The 26,394-nt window shown below is 41.9% G+C and overlaps 1 protein-coding gene across 1 annotated transcript in view; it reads right to left on the bottom strand.

Annotated features, from left to right (window-relative positions):
* The window catches only part of LOC132123063 (dedicator of cytokinesis protein 10-like), a 130,689-nt gene that overhangs the window by 79,376 nt on the left and 24,919 nt on the right, over nt 1-26,394 (bottom strand). The gene's annotated exons all lie outside the window — the stretch shown is intronic.

Below are 26,394 nucleotides of genomic sequence, written 5' to 3' on the forward strand. Positions count from 1 at the left end.
AATCCACACACACACACACTCTCTTTCTGGAGAGCAGGAAACACTGACAACATTGTCTCAGCAAACAGATCTGCTGCAGCTGTGCACAGCTGGGTGCACCAATCAGCACCCACCTCCACATCAGCTGACCAGGAGAAAGAGCCAAAATCACGCTGGCAGTATATACACTCCCACAGTCTGCTCCTGGACCCTCAGCCTCACATACTCCCATTTGCTTTGCCCTTTGTTTTCTTCCACTCTCTTCTTTTAGCACAGAAAACTTGTGGTTTATAAGAAAGGCTTAGGTTTATCTCTAAAAGAGTGAAATAATAAAATCAAGCTGATTTCTGTTTAGCAAATAGAGATGTGTCTGATGAGGTTGGTATTACTAATGGTGGTACTATTAAGCAGCTACAGGCAATAGGATGAGCTGACAAGCAAATAGGCCATCCCACAGTGACAAAACACTGACAGTTGCTCTGGATTGTGTTTTTTTACGTGACTCACTACCAAACGTTTTTAATGACTACAGCACCATTGTTTGAACGACCTGCTAGCCACTGCACACACTGGTCTATAATTGTGGTAAGTTTAAGGTTCAGGTGCATGCCCCTAAACAGAACTGCGGTCGCTTTTACTGGCCTGTCAAACAGAAACTTCCAGATTAAGTCAAGAAACTTTTTTGTACTCTTTCTTTGTAATCCAAAAAGTGATATTCTATATTAGAGACGGAGAGCCCACAGCCACTGCTCTGTAGGATACACATTTAGTCCAGTCATGAAACTCTAGCAGCACAGCAAAACTATGGCAGTCTTGCAGGGTACTTTCAGAAACCTTCCACCTCCCCCAGCTCCACCTGTATAGATCTGCTCTGAGTAATTTCATGGGTGTTATTTGTGCATCAGAAGTGTCTTGTTTGCTCACAGCAGCATGTCTGTGAATGTTTTGGAAGTAGCACGTCTGTATTTGCTCTTACTATTTTGAAAGCTGTCCTGACCTGTCATTGAGCAAGATTCTACATCAATTCTGAACATTTGACTGTCTATAACATAAGATCTTTTTTTATTATTGTACTGTTTCTTACAATGTCACATTAATCGCTAGCTCATTAAAAGAAGTAAACTTGAAGAAGTATCCTGACTAGAAGTCTGCTACCCAACCCGAGCCTGATGGGTCCTGAAATACTCTTGGGTCTCAGGTCAGGTTCAGGTTAATGTTTCATGAATAGTTTCAGGTTGGTCTTGGGTTTTTCATGCAGTAGGCTATGCTGCTTTCATTGACGCACACACACACACACACACACACACACACACACACATTACTTGCACATAGAGATCGGTGATTGCTCAGCGCACACACAGAAACACTGTGATGCACAGAAACGATTATTGATAAAATAGCTTCGATGTACTTAATTCATAAAAAGAAAAAAAAGTGGACTTACCGCACTACTTCATCTCTGTCTGATTTAAAGCAGGCAGAATGCTAATGAGCCATAACTTATGAAAATTACCAAAATGTCCTCGAAAAGCGAATTCTGTGAAATATTTTTTTTTTCATTTTTTTCATTTGCTTTGAACTTTGAGTGTTGTAACTTTGCAGATGATGTTAATGCTCAAACAGCAACATTAAAATAACTACTGTACATGTACAACTAACAACACACTAGCTAAAGTTAAAAAGGTGAAATCATAATCAATGACCCCTTTGAGGCCGATATACTCATCTGGGTTAAGCCAGTTTACACAAAGAATGCAATAAATCAGATCATGTTTTTTGGATGACCTAATAGAAATTTTTCTGTAGATGGAATGGCATGAAGGTGACAACTGTTCTTTTTCTTTTAAATAGAAATATTCTTTTTTTAAATGCATTTATTTAAGAGTACTAGATCTTTCCGGCATGTTCGTTGTTGTGAATTTAGGCAGTTTGGCACACTACCTGTATAAACCACTCTTCAAACCACACATATGAGACAACTGTGAAGCAAAATAACAGGTCATTTCACATGTCGGTCCATAAAAACAAAGCATTTGTGGACAGAACGCATTTACACTTGTACTTGCAACTGCATCACCTGAGAACGTTTACAATGTGTTTAACCGTTTAGTTTGTGAACTGCAAAAGATTGTATGTGTGTGTAACATATGAGGTTACTTCTGCGTAAAACCTCAACACACAGGATATTGCACACCTATCAAAACTTCTGAGAAACAGAAAGCAGGAGGCTGTGTGTGTGTGTGTGTGTCAAGGTCCTGCAAGCCATGTGACCAAAATATGCACTGGTGGTTGCATGAAAGACTAATGTTAATTGTACTGCTTTTGTGCCATCTAGTGTTTGTCCATCTACACCACAGAAATTTCCCTTTTTGATTTCTGTCCATTTGACCTGCCTATACAGGAGAACCTCATGAACATTCTGTGCACATCATTCAACCATGCAAAGGTGTGAATGCATTCACATGTTTTATTTGTTGTTCATCATGGAAATTAATTATAATACCCATATATGTTTTTATCTTTTGCAGCACTCATTGTGAAGAATTTTGTACATGCAAGCAGCTGGATTTTGGCTGTAGGAGCACCACTTAACCATGTAGCCTCCTGTTTATATTTTGAAAAAGTGTTTATAAGTGAATAAAATACTAAATTAAGATCTATTTGTAATATACAGTGACCCTGTCCGTTCAGAAGACTTGGATTAAACCAGTCGATCCATATGCTTTCGGTTATGTCTTTATGTGGGATTTTTTTTTAAAGCTTCACTTTCAATGAATGGACAAAAAACAATGCAAGAATATGAAAAAGAAAAAAAAAATCAAGATGTGGGTTTGGAACTTAAGGATGGTTAAATGAGGACAGAATTTTCAGTTTTGGGTGAACCGAACCCCAAAATTACCCATAACATGTTCACATTTCACAGAAGTCCATGAATCCATCTATTCTCCAAACCATGTGTCCACATTTGCCAGTCCACACATATTCAAACCTATGGGAATTTGTTTTGTGTCCGGTTCACCTGCACTGTATTGAAACCCAAACTATAAGAAGGTGAACATGCAGACTCCACACAGAAATCTTCTGGCTCAGCCTTGTTTACTCACTAAGCCACCAGGCCATTTATCACATACATATTAGACTGAAAAAAGAGGATTTAGAACTGGATGGGAGAAAATCTGATCTCATGTATTTTTGTCTGTTTACACATTTGGACAATATATGATCTGGGTCATACATGAGTAGAAAAAATTGAGTTTGAGTTTCCTCTCTCTTTTTTCACTCTCTCTCTTTTTAAAGTCATGTTTAGTTTTACTAAGTTTTAAAATTTTATTAACATTATTGATCACATTTTGCACAGCGAAATCCTTGGTGTTAAATGTACACTGCTTCCTTGGTGTCTGATTCCAGTCTAAGGACAGTAAAAGTAACACTTAAGCAGTGTTACAGTTAATTAGATACTGAACATTAGTGCTGACACATACAGTTAACAAACTGAATCACTGAAGGAAAGACAAACAACAAGAACAGAGAAAAAAATAGAAGAGCAGAAACACAGCAACCACAGTTGATTGAGATGAAATACACTCAATAAAAGAAGACATTAAATATCTCAAGATCTCAGCAGCGGATGATTAAACAACTCCACAAACAGCATCACCAGCTTTTTACCCATTTGTCTTTATTTCTTTCATTTAATTTCAGTTTTTGCAGAAAACGTACTCGGTTACTAAACGTAACCTCGGTTCTCTCTAGAAGAGCGAACGAGTACTGCATCTTAGCTAAGACGCTACGGGAAAAGTCTCTTTTCACGAAATACTGAAGCAAAAAATTATCCTTAATTTTGTATTTTTGTAAAGCGCATTTGCAGCAGTACACAGCCATAGGCGAGACGGCTCGCTCGCTCACTGGCTTGTTCTGCGGCAACTGCACAGCCTATCGAGCGCAGGCTGATGTAACATCAGACCAATAAGGGCGCTTCACGCCCTTCTTGCCACTTCCCGCCGAAACGGGTGTGGCCCAACCTATAAAAGGAGCTCGAAAAGGCTGACTCACCTGATTTATTTCATCGCCGAAGCGAACCAGAGTGAATCGTACGCACGGCAGAGAACGCAGTACTCGTTCGCTCTTCTAGAGAGAACCGAGGTTACGTTTAGTAACCGAGTACGTTCTCTTACGAGAGCTCTCTCGTACTGCGTCTTAGCTAAGACGCTACGGGAACCCGATGTAAAACGCCGTGCGCGCAGGGATCACACACCGATAAACCTGAAGCAACGCCCAGGATTTACAGTGCACAGTCACCTGAGGGACTCACAGAGAGTCCGGGACAGAAAAAAGGGGGAAAAACCCTCCGTCCCATATCTAGCAGCATCCGTAGATGCGGCAATATGACATCACACAGCCGAGGCAAGGCCTGACTAATGTGGCAATGCGGGTCTTACGCAATACTGCCCATATAACAGTCGGCAGCGCCCAGCGCTCATGAATTCAGAATTCCCCTCAGGGCCCTGATTCTTCTATACCGACAGCAGCCTTGCTTGCAAGGCGGGAACCTCCAGGTTATAGAACCTGATAAATGTAGACGGCGAGGCCCAACCCGCCGCCATACATATATCCTGCAAGGAGATCCCAGTAGACCACGCCCACGATGAGGCGACGCCTCTTGTGGAGTGTGCTCTGACGCCCAACGGGCACTGAAGGCCCCTGGAAGCGTAAGCTAACGCTATGGCGTCAACTATCCATCTGGATAGAGTCTGTCTCGAAACAGCCATTCCTTTGGAACGTCCACCGAATGAGACAAATAGCTGCTCCGTCTGCCGAAAGGCAGCAGAGCGAGACACATAAGCTCTTAAAACCCTGACAGGGCAAAGAAGACTCGAGTCTCCATCCTCCCCTGACACCGGCAGGGCAGACAGGGCAATAACCTGAGCCCGAAACGGTGTGCTGAGGGATTTCGGCACATAACCGTGCCTAGGTTTGAGTATGACCCTTGAGTCATTGGGCCCAAACTCCAAGCACGACTGGCTCACCGAGAGCGCGTGCAAATCACCCACACGCTTCACAGAAGCGAGAGCCAACAAGAATACTGTCTTGAACGACAGATGCTGAAGGCTAACCGATTGGATAGGCTCAAAAAGGGGGACCCTTCAAGGCCTCCAAAACCGCCGCGAGGTCCCACATAGGGACTGACGGAGGTCTGGGAGGATTCAGCCTCCTAGCTCCTCTGAGGAACCGGATGACTAAATCGTTCCTTCCTATTGACTGACCGGACGCCGTTTCAGAAAACGCCGCGATGGCCGCCACATAAACTTTGAGCGTGGATGGGGCTCTGCCCTTATCCAACAGCTCCTGTAGGAAGGAGAGGACCTCCGTCACCTCACAACTAAGGGGTGAATAACCTCGAGCTGTGCACCAGCTGGAGAACACCGACCACTTCGAGGCATACAGACGTCGTGTCGACGGAGCTCTAGCCTGAGTGATGGTATTTAGCACTCCCACTGCGAGATCAGCGGGTAACCGTTGAGTGCCCATACATGGAGGGACCACAACTCCGGTTGAGGGTGCCAAATCGAGCCCCTGGCCTGCGAGAGGAGATCTCTCCTCAACGGTATCGGCCATGGGGCGACATCTGCTAATTGCATCAAATCTGGGAACCATGGTTGGTTCTTCCAAAGAGGTGCCACAAGCAGTATTGAACATCTCGTTTCTCTCACCCGTTCTATCACCTGCGGAAGGAGGGAGACGGGAGGGAACGCATAAAGCGGGCAGCACGGCCATTTCCGTGACAACGCGCTTTCGTTCTTGGAAAAGAATGCGGGGCAGTGAGCGTTTTCGTGGGACGCAAAGAGGTCCACCTCCGCCATGCCAAATCTCTCCCACAACAGCCGAACTGTTTGCGGGTGTAGAGACCATTCGCCCGTAGGGACATTTCCTCTGGACAGCCTGTCTGGACCCAGATTCTGCAGTCCAGGCACATGCACCGCTCTCAGCGAGCGCACGTTGCGTTGAGCCCAAATCAGGAGGCGTTCCGTCAGCCTGTACAGGTTTCGGGACCCGAGACCGCCCTGGCGATTTATGTAGGACACCACGGACATGTTGTCCGAACGGACTACGACGTGGTGATCCTTGATATGGGGACAAAAGCGCGTCAGCGCATTCTCCACTGCCAGCATTTCCAGGCAGTTGATATGATGGAGCTTTTCCCGTTCTGACCATAGGCCAAAGGATGGTCTGCCTTCGAGCAGCGCTCCCCATCCCGAAGTGGAGGCGTCTGTCGACACCATTTTCACACTCGGGGAAGTCCCCAGGCTTACACCTGATCGGTACCAGCCGTTCGCTGTCCAAGGTGCTAGAGCCGCAACACAGCTCTGATCGACCTTGAAATGCAGCCGGCCAGACGCCCACGCTCTGCGCGGCACCCGAGCCTTCAGCCAGAACTGCAGGGGGCGCATGCGGAGCAGGCCCAGCCGCAGAACCGGAGATGCTGAGGCCATGAGACCCAGCATCCTTTGACAGTGTTTGAGCGACACAGTCGCGCCGCAGCGGAAAGAACTCGCTGCGCGCTGAATGCCCATCGTGCGCTGTGGTGACAGTCGCGCCGTCATGGAACACGAGTTCAGAACTATACCCAGAAACAGGATCGTCTGACTGGGGTTCAGCGAACTCTTCGCCCAATTGACACTGAGGCCGAGCTTCTCGAGGTGATCGAGTAAAACAGCCCTGTGGTCCACGAGCTCCGCTCGTGATTGGGCCAGAACCAGCCAGTCGTCCAAATAATTCAGCACTCGTATGCCTCTGAGTCTGAGAGGAGCGAGCGCTGCATCCATGCACCTCGTAAACGTACGAGGAGCTACGGACAAGCCGAATGGCAGGACTGCAAACTGGTATGCTTGGCCCTCGAAGGCGAATCTCAAAAACCGCCTGTGGTTTGACGCTATCTGTATTTGAAAATACGCGTCCTTCAGATCTATTGACATGAACCAGTCCCCTCCGCGAATCTGCGCGAGGAGCTTCCTGGTCGTGAGCATTTTGAAACTGCGTTTCATCAATGCCTTGTTCAGCTGCCTTAGATCCAGTATGGGCCTGAGACCCCCGTCTCTCTTGGGCACCAGAAAGTATCTGCTGTACAGCCCCCCCTCGCTTTGAGCTTGAGACACAGGCTCTACAGCCCCTTTGCCCAACAGTTTCGATATTTCGGCCCGAAGTATGTGTGCTACTTCTGTTTTGACCGTAGTTTCGACGCGCGCTGAGAAGCGCGGTGGGCGTCGAGAAAACTGTAGCGAGTAGCCTCTCTTTATAATGCCTAGCACCCAATCCGAAACCCCTGGAAGCGCTGACCATGCATCTGCATGAATGGCTAAGGGCTGGATGTGACACGCGCTCTGTTGACTGGGCAACGGCGGCGCTCGAGTGTGCTGCGCATCTGAGGCGGGGAGCGCGCTGATCACAGCGGGCAGATCGCTCATCCTCGACCCCGTTCCGGCGCTTAACCGACTGGAGGGAGGCTGAGCGGGTCCCGTGGGACTCAATATATCTGCGAGTAACCGTGGGCTGCATGTGTGCACTTTTACCACTTCCAACTCGCCGTCTGCCTGTGCAGAATGTACGTGCACGGGCCTCGTTTTTACAGAAGCCCCGCGCCGTAAGTGACATAGTGTATGTGGGCACTGGGAAGTGGGCACGTTTACTATGCGGCGCGCTCGACCGATCTGTGTCGATCTTATGTGCGCCAGCCCTGTGTGCAGGGCTGTGCTTACATGCGGGGATGGGCACTGGGTAGTGGGCATCGTCACTGCATTTAAAGCACCATCGGCCGTGGCCGGACGAGCGTGCACGGGTTTCGTTTTTACAGAAACCGCATGACGCGTGTGACATAGTAATTGTGGGCACTGAGGGGTGGGCACGTTTACTATGTAGTGTGCGCGACCGACTTGAGTCGACATTATGAGCGCAGGCCCTGTGTGTAGGGCTGTGCTTACATGTGGAGATGGGCACTGAGGAGTGGGCATCGTCACAACATTTATAGCACCATCGGCCGTGGCCGGGACACCAGAAAAAACGCTGTTTTTGTGAAACATCTGGGTAGCCGTGATAACGGCTTTTGTGTGCAGGCAAGCGGGCACTCGTGCAGGCTTGCGCATTGCAGAAGACACTGAGGCAGTCGCAACTCTTGGAACTGCAACAGCGGCGCGCTTGGGTGAGAGCTCGGCCGCAGCGGAACTCGAACACCGGCGCTTTCCCAGCCGTGCTAGGATGCTTTCGGGGCTTCAGGCTTCACCGCAATCCTCTGCCGCGGCTCCCGCGGCGCGGGGCGACGGCTCGAAGAGCGAGAACGGGGTCCCGAGCTGCGTTGCTGACGCTGTCATGATGGCGCAGCAGGAGGCGGTGGGCGTGACTGAGAGCTCTGTGGGGCCGGTCTAGAGCGGCTAGCTGCAGAACTGGAGCGCTTCGGCAAGAAGTGCTTGAACGCCTGTGAAGCTTTCTGGTCCTCGGCGAATCTCTCCACAAACTCGTTGACGGAAGATCCAAAGAGGCCGGCAGGAGTTAGCGGAGCGTCAAGAAACGCAGCGCGCTCAGACTCCTTGATGTCAGAAAGCGTCAGCCACAAATGCCTCTCAGCCACCGTAGCGGAAGCCATAACCCGTCCCATGGCCTGTGCAGCGGACTTAGCAGCGCGGAGGGAGAGATCCGAAGCACTCCTCAGATCCGCGAGACAGATCGCTTCAGGTCCCATCTCATCCAGCTTGCGGAGAAGATCGCCCTGGAAAATCTGTAGCGTCGCCATGGTGTGTAACGCAGACGCAGCCTGCCCAGCAGCAGAGAATATCCGTGTGAGCAGCGATGACGTCATGCGGCAGGCTTTGGATGGCAACGCCGCCTTAGTCCGCCGTCCAGCAGAGGGCGGGCAAAGGTGCGCTGCTATAGCCTGTTCCACCGGCGGAAGTGACAGGTAGCCTCTGTTCTTAGCACCGTCCAGTGTGGAGAATGCTGGCGAAACAGATGAGCGGATTCTCGCCGAGAATGGAGCGTCCCAAGCCTTCGCCACTTCTTCGTGAAGCTCAGGAAGAAAAGGGGCGTGTTTTGAGCTTGAGGAAGAGCGCTCATCCGGAAGATAGCTACCATCCAGCCGGGAACGCGAAGGGGGCGCTGGTGCAGACCACTCGAGGCCGAGGCTCGCCGCGGCCAACGAGAGTACACGCATCAGCTCCTTATCGATATCCCCCCGTCTGCTGGGCCTCTGAGCAGCTGGCGCGAGATCCACGGAGCTCGTCCAACCCTCACTGCCCGAAGCAAGCAGAGAGCACGTGTCTTCTTCCTCCGACGCGGGCCTGAGATCCACTTCCTCCGATGACGCGTCGGCAAGCAGCGGACACTGAGCATCGGGAAGCGATGCAGGGGAGACCGGCGAAGCGGAGGGAACCGGCGAGCTCGGCCGAGCTGGAGGCGGTTCTGGTAGGCGCTGCGAGCGGCGCTTCTTACGGCGCTGCGGCGCAGCGGATGATGCAGGCTTCGAGAAGGATGCCAGGCGAGTCCTCAGAGTCACCATAGGCATCAGCTCGCAATGAGGACATCCGCCATCAGCGAGCGCGAGCGCTGCATGGTCTTCACCCAGACAGGAGACGCAGATGACATGACGATCTCCTTCGCTGAGCGGGGTTCTGCACGAGCCGCACGAAGGCATCTTTAAAAAGACGCAGCTCTTTTGTGAATGTGCGTCGCAGGGCGAACACACACACAGAGTATAACAGAACAAGGATTATAAAGGATAGCCGGATAGCGCAGCAGGAACGGCAGTGGAAGGCGGCGGTGCCAGCGGCTTCAGGATGGCTCGTCCTGCTGATATGCTCTTCCAGACGGCGCTTGCTTCCTCGTGATCCAGCGATGCGTGAGCTTCGCTGAAGAGATGAAAAATCAGGTGAGTCAGCCTTTTCGAGCTCCTTTTATAGGTTGGGCCACACCCGTTTCGGCGGGAAGTGGCAAGAAGGGCGCGAAGCTACATCATGTTACATCAGCCTGCGCTCGATAGGCTGTGCAGTTGCCGCAGAACAAGCCAGTGAGCGAGCGAGCCGTCTCGCCTATGGCTGTGTACTGCTGCAAATGCGCTTTACAAAAATACAAAATTAAGGATAATTTTTTGCTTCAGTATTTCGTGAAAAGAGACTTTTCCCGTAGTGTCTTAGCTAAGACGCAGTACGAGAGAGCTCTCGTAAGAGAACAGAGGTTTGGCTCCAGTTTTGTTGTTTTGTTTTAAGTCTCCATTATAATGGTGATTTGCATCCCTCAACTTTTCATGTGAACAAAACGTTTCATGCTGCAGTGCATGCTGGGAGCCAGCACAATACTACACTTATACCTTGCTCCCAGCATGCATTATAGCTTTAATGAATTATGCAGCTGAATTGTCATAAAAATTTTTCTTTACTTTTTGTTTACTTTATAGTTTATCAGTTTAGCAGATTTTTTATGTCATCATTGTTGAGGTTTTTATGATGAGTGTTGAGGTCAAAGCATGTTTCAAAACCCAGTTAAAATAATTTCAACAAAATTGTTGCAGCATCATCATGAAAATATAGTTATGTATATATATGTATCTATCTAAATATATATATATATATACATATATATATATATATATATATATATATATACACACAGCAAAATCTCCAGTGTTAATTTAACACTTTGAGTGTGGACTCATATAAACACTGAAGCAGTGTTAAAAGTAACACTGAAGCAGAGTTGAAGTTAATGAGATAATTAAGAAGTTAATTGAGTTATGATTGAGCATTATTGAAGACACCTGATGTTAACAAGCAGAATCACCAAACGAAAAAAATCACAATTTGTGTGTCACCATTATAGTGGTGGTTTGCTTTAGTTGGGATCTTGGCTTGTAACTTTTTAATTTTCAAATTTGTGTGTCAAGCCAAGAGCAAAAATCATTGGGTGTTGATAATTATGTTTTAATGTAATTGTTGCTTGACCTGAGTTATTGAACTCATTTACAGTTTCTTCTCATAGATTGTAACAGCTTTGATTCCACAATGAAAGAGTTTGTATTTTCTATTTTAATTTTAGGCACACACAGATAACAATAACCAGCGTATGAATCTCAACAACGGTGACAAACAGCATTTTCAGATAAACAGATCTACTCTGAACATCACAAAACTAGATACAAAAAAATCACATAAAAACAGCAAAAGTTGGCACGGGGGCAACAAATGGCTAAAAAAGCAAGCAGTTTTGAAAAGATTCAGCTGGGAGAACATCTAGTGATTAATTAAGTTAATTGATATCAGGTCTGTAACATGATTAGCTATAAAAGCTTTGTCTTAGAGAAGCAGAGTCTCTCAGAAGTAAAGATGGGCAGAGGCTCTCCAATCTGTGAAAGACTGCGTAAAAAAATTGTGGAAAACTTTAAAAACAATGTTACTCAACGTCAAATTGCAAAGGCTTTGCAAATCTCATCATCTACAGTGCATAACATCATCAAAAGATTCAGAGAAACTGGAGAAATCTCTGTGCGTAAGGGACAAGGCCGGAGACCTTTATTGGATGCCTGTGGTCTTCGGGCTCTCAGACGACACTGCATCACTCATCAGCATGATTGTGTCAATGACATTACTAAATGGGCCCAGGAATACTTTCAGAAACCACTGTCGGTAAACAGCTGGAAATCTATATAAGGCAAGAATGGGACCAAATTCCAACAGCAAAACTCCAGCAACTCATAGCCTCAATGCCCAGACGTCTTCAGACTGTTTTGAAAAGAAAAGGAGATGCTACACCATGGTAAAAATGCCCCGTCCCAACTATTTTGAGACCTGTAGCAGAAATCAAAATTGAAATGAGCTCATTTTGTGCATAAAATTGTAAACTTTCTCAGTTTAAACATTTGCTATGTTATCTATGTTCTATTGTGAATAAAATATTGGCTCATGTTATTTGAAAGTCTTTTAGTTTTTATTTTATTAAAATTTAAAAAACGTCCCAACTTTTCCGGAATTTGGGTTGTATAAAGAGTAACTCGCAAAAGATGGCTGGAGCATCATGGTACAGTCTGTTCCTCAAAGAGTATATCTCTGACCCAGAGATGCTCTTTGTGTTCGTCGGAGCAAGTTCACAGCTATGAGAGTAAATGGTGTAAGTTAAAAAACCAAGATGACCTGAGCAAATAAAAGGTCCTGGATTTTGAAATGCTAGAGGAAAACTGGAGGGTCTGAAAAACGGCTTTGGTTTAGGTGTCACTGGTCATGCTAGGTGACACCCTAATATAGGTCATCACCCAAGTCAGAGTATAAGATCAGTAACATTCTAGGTTTAAATCATACCTAACAGTGGAGAGATGATCATTTACTGGTGAAAAAAATATGTTTAAAGCCTAATTTATTTATAAAAATCTAGATGGAATTTTTAACAAATGTTTTTGGAATCTTTGTATGACAGAAATTAATTATGATAGAAGCTCAACAAGTGTAGAATATCACAGTTAGCGAAACCCATCTTCATTTGTTAAATGTGCAAGACATTCATAAGTACATAAAATGTGTTACATTATTCAATGTTGTTATATTTTTTAAATAATTGTATATATTAAAGGCAAGTTGGCTTAGGTTGCGTGCCACTTTCCACATGGCACAAGTTGGTCTCTGTTAGATCTGCAGCCAACAAGCTTGCTTGTTCAACATTTAAATAGTTTGGTTCAGTGTTTGCTGTGAGCAAGACTTGCTTGCTTGAAGAAACCCTCCACCTTCCCCAGCTCCACTTGTTTAGATCTGCTATGGGTAATTTATGTATGCTATTTGTACTGCACACAGAAGGCTGTCTGTGAATATATTAAATAAAAAAATACACTAACATTAACAATCATATCCATTACCATGCTAAGCTATTCTGAGGGTATTCAAAGTGCAAAATATTTTGATCAACCTGAAAACTATAATTACATGCTTGGACAGTCATTCCATGCTGATGACCATCAATGTTATTTTGATATTTTAGCTGGAAAAGCACACATGCTATAAAACACTTACAGTAAGTATATACCCATGGAATTCAGAGGGCAAACCAATTCCTTATATGCCTCTTTATGAGTATAATGATTGAAAATGACTGACGATATATTAACCTCTTAGCCAGCACCCCCCCACCCCCCATTATGGGACTCACAGCTGAAAGTGCTCTACCTAACTTAAAATTGAAACAGTTCCTTACTTCAGTGTGTTACACACATCATTTTGGTGTCTTTGGAAATAAGACTCTTTGGGCTGTACTTTTTATTAGACTTTTGCCGATATTCAATAATGCAATATATTGCGTTGATTAATATGCACGATATTGTTATCATGGGCACTTCAAAATACCGTGAATAAATATACATTACAAATTATTCAGAATTTGGAATGCATTTTAAGAATATTATTCCCATCAGCTGCTCAAAATGCACAACATCGCTGTATGCTGCTTGAAAGAGCGCATGCGTTCTGATGTAAACAAGCGCGCATGAGAAGCACATTCACTCTCTGACAGCAGATGACGCTAAAATGCAGCCCTTACTCTGTTAACACAGTAAATAAAGCAGCTGTTACTTTCTAAACCATATTTAAATAATCTTAAATAACCATTCAGATTTGTGTTTTCCCTTTTATCTGGACTACAAATGCCCTAGATATTGTTTGAAAGTGTTTTGATCTTTTATTGTTCATTCACACTTTACATTATGGCTTTACATTGGATGGCCATGTGGTCTGTAGAAAGCGCTATATAAATGCAGTCCATTTACCATTTACCATTCATTAGTTAACATAAACTGCCCATGAAAAAATTATTCTGAACATTCATTAATCTTAGGTATTCCAATATTTAATAACACATTGTTAAAATTGAAAGTTGCGACTGTGTTATTTAATGAGCTAACATGAACTAAGAGTTGTATTTTTTAACAAAGATGAATAACTTCTATATTAAATGTAGCTATTGCTCATTGTTTAGCTGTGCATTTATTGAATGCGCACTATGCATAATACCGGCATATCCCTACTTTTTATCAACTAGAATTGATAATGCTCAAAAATATATAAATAATATAAATATATATAATATAAATAATTTTTGATATAAAAATACATGAAATCAGTCCTGGAGCAATCAAGAAAAGTAATGGGTTGAAAGTCAGATGTCTCATTTTCATTTCATGTTTTCTATTTCATTTCTGAAGGAGAGACCATGTAAAATTTGATTCCTGCAAATATATTTCTGAGACTATGTGTAGTCCCCTCCACCCCCCAAATCTAAAAAATATTTACCAACTGTATTGAGGGGTTCTACAAGCTATTTTAGTTATTAAACACCACTGCATATTTTTTTTTGTTCAATTACAAAACACTTGACAGAAACTTAGACATCATATAAGTTATTTTTTGAGCACTAGAAAAATACAATAAGAATAATTTAAGTAAGAAAAATAAGAAAAATAAAAAGAGATCTAACTTTGTATGCCAATTACAGAACATCCTGAGGATTCTATAAGTGCAGCATTTACAATAAATTATAATGAAAATATGTGCTGATGTGCTGATAGCCAGTTTTAGAGATGGTAAAAATACAAATGAGCCATAAACTTAATTAACCACTCTCTATTCATATAGATGTCGTTCACATTGATAGCCATAATTACACAGTAATAGCGAGCTGATTTGCACTCAAACAGATGGTAATCATGCAGAAACAGGCGATCGCTATCACTGTAAAACCAGACAAGTAACTAAACTCAAACCTTTTGAGGAAACCGATTGCCTTAAACATTTAAGTACTCTGAACTTAATTCAGTTAACTGAAAGAAGATTTACATTGCAATTAAATAATGAAGTGATTAACTGAGTAATAATTGAGCATTAGTGATGAACACCTGCTGTTAACAAACAGAATTAATGAAGAAAAGAGAGAAAAGGAACTACAACTGACTTCAGATACAGCCTCACTAAAACCTGACAAGTTATGTTAACTCAAACAATTTAAGGAAACTGATTGCCTTAAACCATTTAAGTTTTAAAACTAACAGTTATAAGTACTCTGAACTTAATTCAGTTGAGTTCAGAAAAAGAAGCTATACATTGCAATTAAGTAATTAATTGAGTGATAATTGTGAATTAGTGATGAACAGCAGCTGTTAACAAACAGAATCACTGAAGAAGAGAGAAACACAAGAACTACTACAACTGACTTCAGACACAGCCTTAGATGAAATCAACTGACATAAAATACATTAAATCTCTCAAGATCTGATTAAATAGCCCCACAAACAGCATCACCAGCTCCACTTATTAATAACCAGACTGACTTTATTTCTGTCAGACGTCTACAGAAGATCTTATTGAGAATTCTAGGAACATTGATTTGTAACATTCCAAAAACATAAAAAATATACTGTTTCCTTAATGTTATTCAAAGGTTAGTATGATGTTCCTAAAACATTCAATCATTCAAACACCTGCTTTGAAGAAGAGATAAATGTCTTTGAATGTTGATGTCTGTGAGTGTATTAATGATGCAAAACATGTTTTAATCAAAAAGTTAATAATGACAGTATCTATACACTCCCAAGCATCACCATTAATCATCTGAAATGCAACAATATTGTTACAAGTTTTATCTTTTCATATGGTTATTAAATCTTTTCATAAAAGTTATTAAAGCTACTTTATTGCAGTCATGAGTCTGCCACTAAAACATGTTGATCTGCTTTATCAACAAATAAACATTTTTTAAATTGCAAAGAATGATAATACCACCAAAGTCAAGGGCCCAACTAAATTAAACACTAATCTCCATGATGGTGATGTAAAATTGAACATTTTCAATAAAACGTCAACATCTAAACCTCTGTTAATTCTCAATAAGAACTTCTGTAGATGTGTGACAGAAATAAAGTAAATCTGGTTAGTGATACTGTAAGTGAAGATGTTAACGCTTTTGTGGAGTTGTTAAACAGATCTTGAGAGATTTTATGTCTATTATCTTCAGTTCATCTAAGGCAGTGGCTGAAGAAAGTTGTAGTTTGTGTTCTTATTTCTTCAGTGCTTGTTCACAGCAGGTTTTTGACCCACATAGCAACATTGTGTCGGCCCAGGTCCGGCCCACATCTGGCACCCGTGGAAAGATGATCTGGCCCACATGCAGCGTGGAATGATGGCCCTTTGGCCGGACCACTCCTGTTTGAAAGATTTGAGCCACAAGCAGGCCATAGAAATGCCACCCCACATAGCAACATTGTTTTGGCCCAGATCCGGCCCACATCTGGCACCCGTGGAAAGATGATCTGGCCCACATGCAGCGTGGAATGATGGCCCTTGGGCGGACCGCTCCTGTTTGCCAGATTTGAGCCACAAGCAGGCCATAGCAATGCCACATGTCAGCCAAGAGTAAAGAAATTAACCAGAAATGGACCTTATCTGAGCCACAAAATCTGTGTTTATATTAAATATGAAGTCATTTCAGCCTTAATAAGACTGTTAACAAGCAGAATCACTGAAGGAAAGAAAAGAACAGAAAAAGAGATGAGCAGAAACACAAGAACTACAACTGACTTCAGCCACAACCTTAGATGAAATCAATTGAAGATAAAATAATACATTAAATCTCTGGAGATCTCACCAGAGGAGGATTAAACAACTCCACAAACAGCTTTACCAGCTTCACTTATTACTAACCAGACTGACTTTATTTCTGTTACACATCTACAAAAGTTTTTATTGAGAATTAACAGAGGTTTAACTCTAATATGTGTCACCATAACAGTGATTAGTGTTTCCATTAGTTGGATTCTTAACTCTTATACTATCTTTTGTCTTTTTTGGCTGCTGTGATGGTGTGTTTGTTAAACACATTTGCGGCATCAAAGAAAGCTAAAGTGAATTGAAGTCAGGTGATGGCTTCAATGGTGAATGGTGTAGGGAATTTTCTCGTTTGGTGTTACTGCTTGTTAACATCGGGTGTCTTCAATAATGGTCAATCATAACCCAATTAACTTCTTAATTATCTCACTAACTTCAACTCTGCTTCAGTGTTACTTTTAACACTGCTTCAGTGTTTATATGTGTCAACACAGAGTGTTAAATTAACACTGGAGATTTTGCTGTGTAGTAGAATGGAGCCACAAGAGGAATCACCAGACTTCATGAGGCTCTGACAGCTAACAGGACCTACAGAAAGTAACAGTTGAAAAATATGGAACTATGGAAATATGGAATATGGAATATGGAACTAAAATAAAGTGATGCTAGAGCCAAGGACTGTAAATGCTACTTGAACATAGTGAAAACTTAAGTCCAAACCCTGATTTAGCAACTTGGTAGCATTGAAGAGGAGCTTGACATGGTCCAAAAAGAGCTGAAACATTCCTACAGACTGCAAAAAGATGCAATGCACGCTGCCCCACTAAGCTAGCTAGCTTTCTAAAAGCCACAGAAGAGAAAGAACTAATCCAGACAAACCCATAAAAATGGCACACCAAGTAGCCTCAACAGATTGGTCTGGAATATTGATCACTTCACACTAAACACCGCGGGAGACCTTGGCATATAGTACAGTACACTCCTAGCTGCAAGACACTGACCTTCATCTTCAAGCAACAACCCAGCTAGAACTTTTTCCATGTTCTGGGAATGTTTTCAGCGGCAAGTTTTATTTTAGTTCCCAGAATGTTCTTTTAAAAGGTAGAATAACATTCTCTAAAAACATTCTAAAAATGTCTATTGATAACATTGATAGAACATCATTAGCGTCATTAGCGTTTTCATTCGAACCTATCGCTGTTTTCTTTTCTCCTCTCCCTCGCTCCAGTTTTTCACAAGTTCATCAAACAACCGCAGTAAGAATATTTCATCAATCACGGTGAGTAATGGCTTCTCCCGTCATTGTTACTTGCACCTCTTGCCATATGTACAGTTTATCTATCTCTGTCACAGATGAGGGATTCACATGTGATAAATGCAGGGAAATAGTTAGGCTGACAGAGAAGATTTCAGAATTAGAGACACGCATCCAAACTTTAATTGAGGACAGTAAGAATGTTAGGGCTCTAGATACGGCTTTGGATGCGTCTAGCGCAGGGATTCCTGTACATTGTTCGGTTCCGGAAACAGAGCCCCAGCAGCAGGGCAACTGGGTGACGGTGAGGCAGCGTAGTCGTGGGTCAAAACACCGCTCTTCTGTTCCGATCAAAACATTAAACAGGTTCTCCCCACTCAGTGATGCACCCACTGAGAAACCTGATGAAAGTGCTCTAGTTATTGGTGATTCTATTGTACGGAACGTGAATATAGAGACACCAGCCACCATTGTCAAATGTTTACCGGGAGCCAGAGCGCCTGACATCTTGGCAAATTTAAAAGTGCTGGCTAATGCTAAACGTAAATACAGTAAGATTGTTATTCATGCCGGCGCTAATGATGTTCGACTTCGCCAGTCGGAGAGATCACTAAAAATAACATTAAAGAGGTGTGTGAACTTGCAAGCACGATGTCAGACACTGTAATATGCTCTGGTCCCCTCCCTGCTTACCGTGGTGATGAGATGCATAGCAGATTGTCATCACTCAATGGCTGGATGTCTAAGTGGTGCCCACAGAATAACATAGGTTTCATAGACAATTGGACGAGCTTTTGGGGCAGACCTGACCTGTTTAAAAGAGATGGTCTTCATCCCTCCTGGGGTGGCGCCACTCTTCTCTCTAGAAATATGGCAAATAGTCTTAGTGTTTATACTTGACTAACTGGGGCCCAGGTCAGGAAGCAGACAGACTGGCTAAACCGACTGTCTGCTAGCTGCCTCCCGTCACAGAGGTCAGTTAATTCTCAGCACATAGAGGCTGTGTCCAAATTCAGGGTCTGCATCCTCCTTAGGATCCTTCCTACCCGGTTGAAGGAGGAGGGGTCCTCCGACGACTGCGAAACCTGGAAGTCGGTGTTTGTAAATTTGGACAGCCTACCCTTCTTTCAGTTCCCTCCCTTACCCGTTGCTCATATCCTGTCGCCTAGCAACCGTGACAGCGCTAAGCAAGAAGCGGGAAAATGGACAAACAAAGTTATTCTCCTAATTTTAAATCTTTTTGAAGGAATAAAGCAATTAAATAAATCAAATACTTTCTTTGCTCGTTGTCGGAGAGTTTTTTTTATATCAGACTACAAGACAGTCATATCCAGGTAAGCCATTATAGCCTATTTTCATTTATATTTTAAAACAAAATGCCTAACTAGACAACCACTGAAAAAAATTATTTTTTTGAAAAGCCAGTTTTTAAAAAACGTACTCCTCTCCCACTCCGCTACCGCTCGCTTCGTCCGCCATTACGCTCTGCCGAAAAGAATTATGGGATAGGTAGGACGGGAAAGGATCCACCACATCCATCCTTCCAATTCGGGGAAAAGGAGGACGTATTTGTGGGCCGCATTTGAAGGATCCTACGAATTTGGAAAGCCTTCGTCGCGGCGCTGTGACGTAACATCCTTCAAATGAGTACTCCAAAGGATGCAGACCCTGAATTTGGACACAGCCGTATTTTTCACCTAGATATCACACTATAGAGACTGTGTCTGTTCCCCGAACTAGAAAAAACAAAAAACGTCCAAACCAAGTTAAGATTAACAATTTAATTGAGGTTCAACAAATAAAAAAACAGCAGCAATATGGATAAACAAATGATAAAGCTTGGCTTATTGAATATCAGATTCCTTTCTACGAAAACACTTTTTGCAAATAATATGATCACTGATCATAATATAGATGTACTCTGTTTGATGGAAACCTGGCTAAAACCTGATGATTACATTATTTTAAATGAGTCCACCCCCCAAGATTACTGTTATAAACATGAGCCGCGTCTAAAAGGCAAAGGTGGAGGTGTTGCTTCAATTCATAACAACGCTTTCAGGATTTCTCAGAGGGCAGGCTACAAGTATAACTCGTTTGAAGTAATGGTGCTTCATATAACATTATCCAGAGAAACAAATGTTAACGATAAATTATGTTTGTACTGGCTACTGTATACAGGCCACCAGGGCACCATACAGACTTTATTAAAGAGTTTGGTGATTTTACATCCGAGTTAGTTCTGGCTGCAGATAAAGTTTTAATAGTTGGTGATTTTAATATCCATGTTGATAATGAAAACGATGCATTGGGATCAGCATTTATAGACATTCTGAACTCTATTGGAGTTAGACAACACGTTTCAGGACCTACTCATTGTCGAAATAATACTCTAGATTTAATACTGTCACATGGAATTGATGTTGATGGTGTTGACATTATTCAGCCAAGTGATGATATCTCACATCATTATTTAGTTCTTTGCAAAATTCATATAGCCAAAATTGTAAATTCTACTTCTTGTTACAAGTATGGAAGAACCATCACTTCTAACACAAAAGACTGCTTTTTAAGTTATCTTCCTGATGTATCCAAATTCCTTAGCATATCCAAAACCTCAGAACAAATGATGATGTAACAGAAACTATGGACTCTCTCTTTTCTAGCACTTTAAATACAGTTGCTCCTTTACGCTTAAGGAAGGTTAACGAAAACAGTTTGACACCATGGTATAATGAGCATACTCGCACCCTAAAGAGAGCAGCCCGAAAAATGGAGCGCAGCTGGAGGAAAACAAAACTAGAGGTATTTCGTATTGCATGGCAGGAAAGTAACATATCCTACAGAAAAGCATTAAAAACTGCTAGATCCGATTACTTTTCTTCTCTTTTAGAAGAAAACAAACATAACCCCAGGTATTTATTCAATACAGTGGCCAAATTAACGAAAAATAAAGCCTCAACAAGTGTTGACATTTCCCAACACCACAGCAGTAATGACTTTATGAACTACTTTACTTCTAAAATCGATACTATTAGAGATAAAATTGCAACCATTCAGCCGTCAGCTACAGTATCACATCAGACAGTGCACTATAGACCCCCTGAGGAACAGTTCCACTCATTCTCTACCATAGGAGAGGAAGAATTGTATAAACTTGTTAAATCATCTAAACCAACAACATGTATGTTAGACCCTATACCATCTAAGCTCCTAAAAGAGGTGCTTCCAGAAGTCATAGATCCTCTTCTGACTATTATTAATTCCTCATTATCATTAGGATATGTCCCCAAAACCTTCAAACTGGCTGTTATTAAGCCTCTCATCAAAAAACCACAACTTGACCCCAAAGAACTAGTTAATTATAGACCAATCTCGAATCTCCCTTTTCTGTCCAAGATACTAGAAAAGGTGGTATCCACACAATTATATTCCTTCTTAGAGAAAAATGGTATATGTGAGGATTTCCAGTCAGGATTTAGACCGTATCATAGTACTGAGACTGCTCTCCTTAGAGTTACAAATGATCTGCTCTTATCATCTGATCATGGGTGTATCTCTCTATTAGTTTTATTGGATCTTAGTGCTGCGTTTGACACAATTGACCACAACATTCTTTTGCATAGACTTGGACACTTTGTTGGCATCAGTGGAAGTGCATTAGCATGGTTTAAATCATACTTATATGACCGCCATCAGTTCGTAGCAGTGAATGAAGATGTATCCTATCGATCCCAAGTGCAGTATGGAGTACCTCAAGGCTCAGTACTAGGGCCGCTACTCTTCACGCTTTATATGTTACCCTTTGGAGATATCATCAGGAACCATGGTGTTAGCTTTCACTGTTATGCTGATGATACTCAGCTCTATATTTCTTCGCAGCCCGGTGAAACACACCAATTTGAAAAACTAATGGATTGCATAGTCGATATAAAAAACTGGATGACGAGTAATTTCTTACTGCTAAATTCTGAAAAAAACAGAGGTGTTAATTATAGGACCTAAAAACTCTGCTTGTAATAACCTAGAACACTGTCTAAGACTTGATGGTTGCTCTGTCAATTCTTCGTCATCAGTTAGGAACCTAGGTGTGCTATTTGATCGCAATCTTTCCTTAGAAAGCCACGTTTCTAGCATTTGTAAAACTGCATTTTTCCATCTCAAAAATATATCTAAATTACGGCCTATGCTCTCAATGTCCAATGCAGAAATGTTAATCCATGCATTTATGACCTCAAGGTTAGATTATTGTAATGCTTTATTGGGTGGTTGTTCTGCACGCTTAGTAAACAAACTACAGCTAGTCCAAAATGCAGCAGCAAGAGTTCTTACTAGAACCAGGAAGTATGACCATATTAGCCCGGTCCTGTCAACACTGCACTGGCTCCCTATCAAGCATCGTATAGATTTTAAAATATTGCTTATTACTTATAAAGCCCTGAATGGTTTAGCACCTCAGTATTTGAATGAGCTCCTTTTACATTATAATCCTCCACGTCCGCTACGTTCTCAAAACTCAGGCAATTTTATAATACCTAGAATATCAAAATCAACTGCGGGCGGCAGATCCTTTTCCTATTTGGCGCCCAAACTCTGGAATAACCTACCTAACATTGTTCGGGAGGCAGACACACTCTTGCAGTTTAAATCTAGATTAAAGACCCATCTCTTTAACCTGGCATACACATAACATACTAATATGCTTTTATTATCCAAATCCGTTAAAGGATTTTTAGGCTGCATTAATTAGGTAAACCGGAACCGGAATCACTTCCCATAACACCCTATGTACTTGCTACATCATTAGAAGAATGGCATCTACGCTAATATTTGTCTGTTTCTCTCTTGTTCCAAGGTCACCGTGGCCACCAGATCCAGTCTGTGTCCAGATCAGAGGCTCACTACAGTCACCCGGATCCAGTACGTATCCAGACCAGACGGTGGATCAGCACCTAGAAAGGACCTCTACATCCCTGAAAGACAGCGGAGACCAGGACAACTAGAGCCCCAGATACAGATCCCCTGTAAAGACCTTGTCTCAGAGGAGCACCAGGACAAGACCACAGGAAACAGATGATTCTTCTGCACAATCTGACTTTGCTGCAGCCTTGAATTGAACTACTGGCTTCGTCTGGTCAGAGGAGAACTGGCCCCCCAACTGAGCCTGGTTTCTCCCTAGGTTTTTTTCTCCATTCTGTCACCGATGGAGTTTCGGTTCCTTGCTGCTGTCGCCTCTGGCTTGCTTAGTTGGGGACACTTCATCTACAGCGATAACGTTGACCTGATTGCAAATAATTGCACAGACACTATTTAACTGAACAGAGATGACATAACTGAATCCATGATGAACTGCCTTTAACTATCATTTTTGCATTATTGACACTGTTTTCCTATGTTGAATAGTGAATAGTGAATGTTGTTCAGTTGCTTTGACGCAATGTATTTTGTTTAAAGCGCTATATAAATAAATAAATAAATAAATAAACATTATCCTCTAAAATTCTTATAAAGCTTTACATTACACTAGATGGGGCTCAGAAGTCAAATGTTGGTTGAAAGTGAAAAACCAACCTTTGTTTGATGTCAAACTCCAGCATAAATAACTCCAAAAACAGTATTACCATTTTCACTTATTATAAACAAGATTGACTTTATTTCTTTCATAAATGTAAAAAAGTTCTTATAGAGATTAACAGAGGTGTTGATGGTTTATTGAAAATGTTTATTTTGACGTCACCATTATGGTGATCAGTACTTAGGCAGTATGACTAATTTCAATGTTACTTTTTGTTTAACTGCTCTTCCTATGTTTGTTACGGTGAAAACAGTGAACATTAAAAAAAATCATCAGGTAATGTGGGTTATTTGCTGATGTTAAAAATTTCATCATGTAATGATCTGATCAACTGCATTTATCTGGAGTCTAGTCTATGATATTACTTTAATGTTAGAGACTATGGAAAATGTGTTGCAATGCATAGGATCCTGCAGATTTATATCATATATATTTTTGTCTATTTTTTTTAGTTACTTTCTTCAAGAACCTCTTTGTAACACAAAGACCTCAAGAATTAGTGTATGAATTTCAACAATGGTGACATACTTCATGCCGCAATGCATTCTGGGTGCCATGGATGAGTTTTGTATGACGTACCCAAAATACATTGCTGCATGTCACCATAGTTGAAAGTCATACACTGAATCTTGATGTTTAGTGAAGTGAAGTGAAGTGACATTCGGCCAAGTATGGTGACCCATACTCAGAATTTGTGCTCTGCATTTAACCCATCCGAAGTGCACACACACAGAGCAGTGAACACACACACACACACACACACACACACACTGTGAACACACACCCGGAGCAGTGGGCAGCCATTTATGCTGCGGCACCCGGGGAGCAGTTGGGGGTTCAGTGCCTTGCTCAAGGGCACCTCAGTCGTGGTATTGAGGGTGGTGAGAGAACTGTACATGCACTCCCCCCACCCACAATTCCTGCCAGCCCGGGACTCGAACCCACAACCCTTCGATTGGGAGTCCGATTCTCTAACCACCAGGCCATGACTTCCCCAGTCATTGTTTGTGTGACAAAGAAAAGCTTTTTTTCAAATTCTTGAAATTATATGCTTTATATTCACCTGATTCCAGGCTGATAACCCATTGAGTCACTTTAATAAATAATATAATGTTTTTGCCATAAAAAAGCAGCTAAAAAACAACACTAACAAGACAAGTGTCAAAATGCACAACTACCAACAGCTGAAATAAACCCTCATAAAATAATTATCAGGCCAAAGAATTCCTGGACACCTAACAGGTTCATCATGAAACTCTCCAAGTTTACTACAACTGACACTGAAGAGTGAACTGCAGAGCTTACAATGAAGCAGAGATGGTTGAGGACACAGGCTTTAAGAGCATCTCACTTCAAATTCCACATGCCATTGTGAGTCACCACTGATCACGGCCTGCCCCCACACAATGACTAGTCAACAGCTGTGTGACCTGGCACAGAAGGCCTTTAACAAACACAAGGCCTCCTCAAAAATTGGATTTCAAGATACTAGAGGTTCAACAATACTCCAAATCCCAAGGTGGCACAATAAGGCACACAGCAAGGTTATTTAACCTGTTAGCCAGCACTCCCATTATAGGACTCACAGCCGAAAGTGCTCTACCTAACTTAAAATTTTAACAGTTCCTTACTTCAGTGTGTTACACACATCATTTTGGTGTCTTTGGAAAGTAGACTCTTTGAGCTGTACTTTTTATCAACCAGAGTTGATAATGCTCAAAAATATTAAACGTTATAGACACTGAAGAGCCTTGAGATTTTTTTTACCGCACTGAATTTTCATTCCATATATATATAGTATATAAATATATAGTATATAGACATGAAATTAGTCCTGGAACAATCTAGAAAAGTGATGGGTTGAAAGTAAAATGTCTCATGAGTTTCATATTTTTGTCAATTATAAAACAATAGACAGAAACTTAGACATCATATAAGTGATTTATTTGAGCACTAGACAGATACAATAATTGGTATTCCAATATTTATTAACACATTTTTAAAACTGAAAGTTGCAACTGTGTTATTTAATGAGCTAACATGAACTAAGACTTGTATTTTTAAAACAAAGATTAATAACTTCTATAAGTGACGTGACATTCAGCCAAGTATGGTGACCCATACTCAGAATTTGTGCTCTGCATTTAACCCATCCGAAGTGCACACACACACACACACTGTGAACATTCGATGCCTTGCTCAAGGGCACCTAAGTCGTGGTATTGAAGGTGGAGAGAGAACTGTACATGTACTCCCCCCACCCACAATTCCTGCCGGCCCGGGACTCGAACTCACAACCTTTCAATTGGGAGTCCGACTCTCTAACCATTAGGCCATGACTTCCCAATATATATATAGTAAATATATAGTAATACATTTACTATAGTACTATAGTAAATATACATTTACTATAGTAAATGTAGCTATTGCTCATTGTTTAGCTGTGCATTTATTGAATGAGCACTATGCGATGTCCGAACTGATTACACTATATTTTATGTATTGCACTGTATTTTATGTAAAATCATTTTCTATTTTTAAACTGTCTTAAATTCATTTCAAGTCAATTTTTAAATCATTTTCATTTTCAAGTTCTTAAATTGCTTGTTTTATTTTTGTGATTATTTTTCTTCATGACTTTTTTTTTTAATTTCTTTTAGAATTACCATCGTGTACGAAATGTGCTATTAATAAACTTGCCTTGCCTTGCCTTGAATGTTAATGCATCAACTAATGTTAACTAATGAGGTCTTACTGTAAAGTGATACCTATTGGTTTTTATAGTTCTTTTGCACTTTAATGTGTAAAACATTTAACTTTTATATATTTTTCTGTATTGCTTTGTTTTAAATGTTTAGTTATTTTTGAAAAAAGAAAAAAAGTTATTTAACATGTTGTACTGTATTATGACCACTTTTTTAAAACAAAATTTCAGTACCGTGATAATACCGTATACCGTGATAAAAGCATTA

The sequence above is a fragment of the Carassius carassius genome, chromosome 41, assembly GCF_963082965.1.
Source record: "Carassius carassius chromosome 41, fCarCar2.1, whole genome shotgun sequence".
Classification (NCBI taxonomy): domain Eukaryota; kingdom Metazoa; phylum Chordata; class Actinopteri; order Cypriniformes; family Cyprinidae; genus Carassius; species Carassius carassius.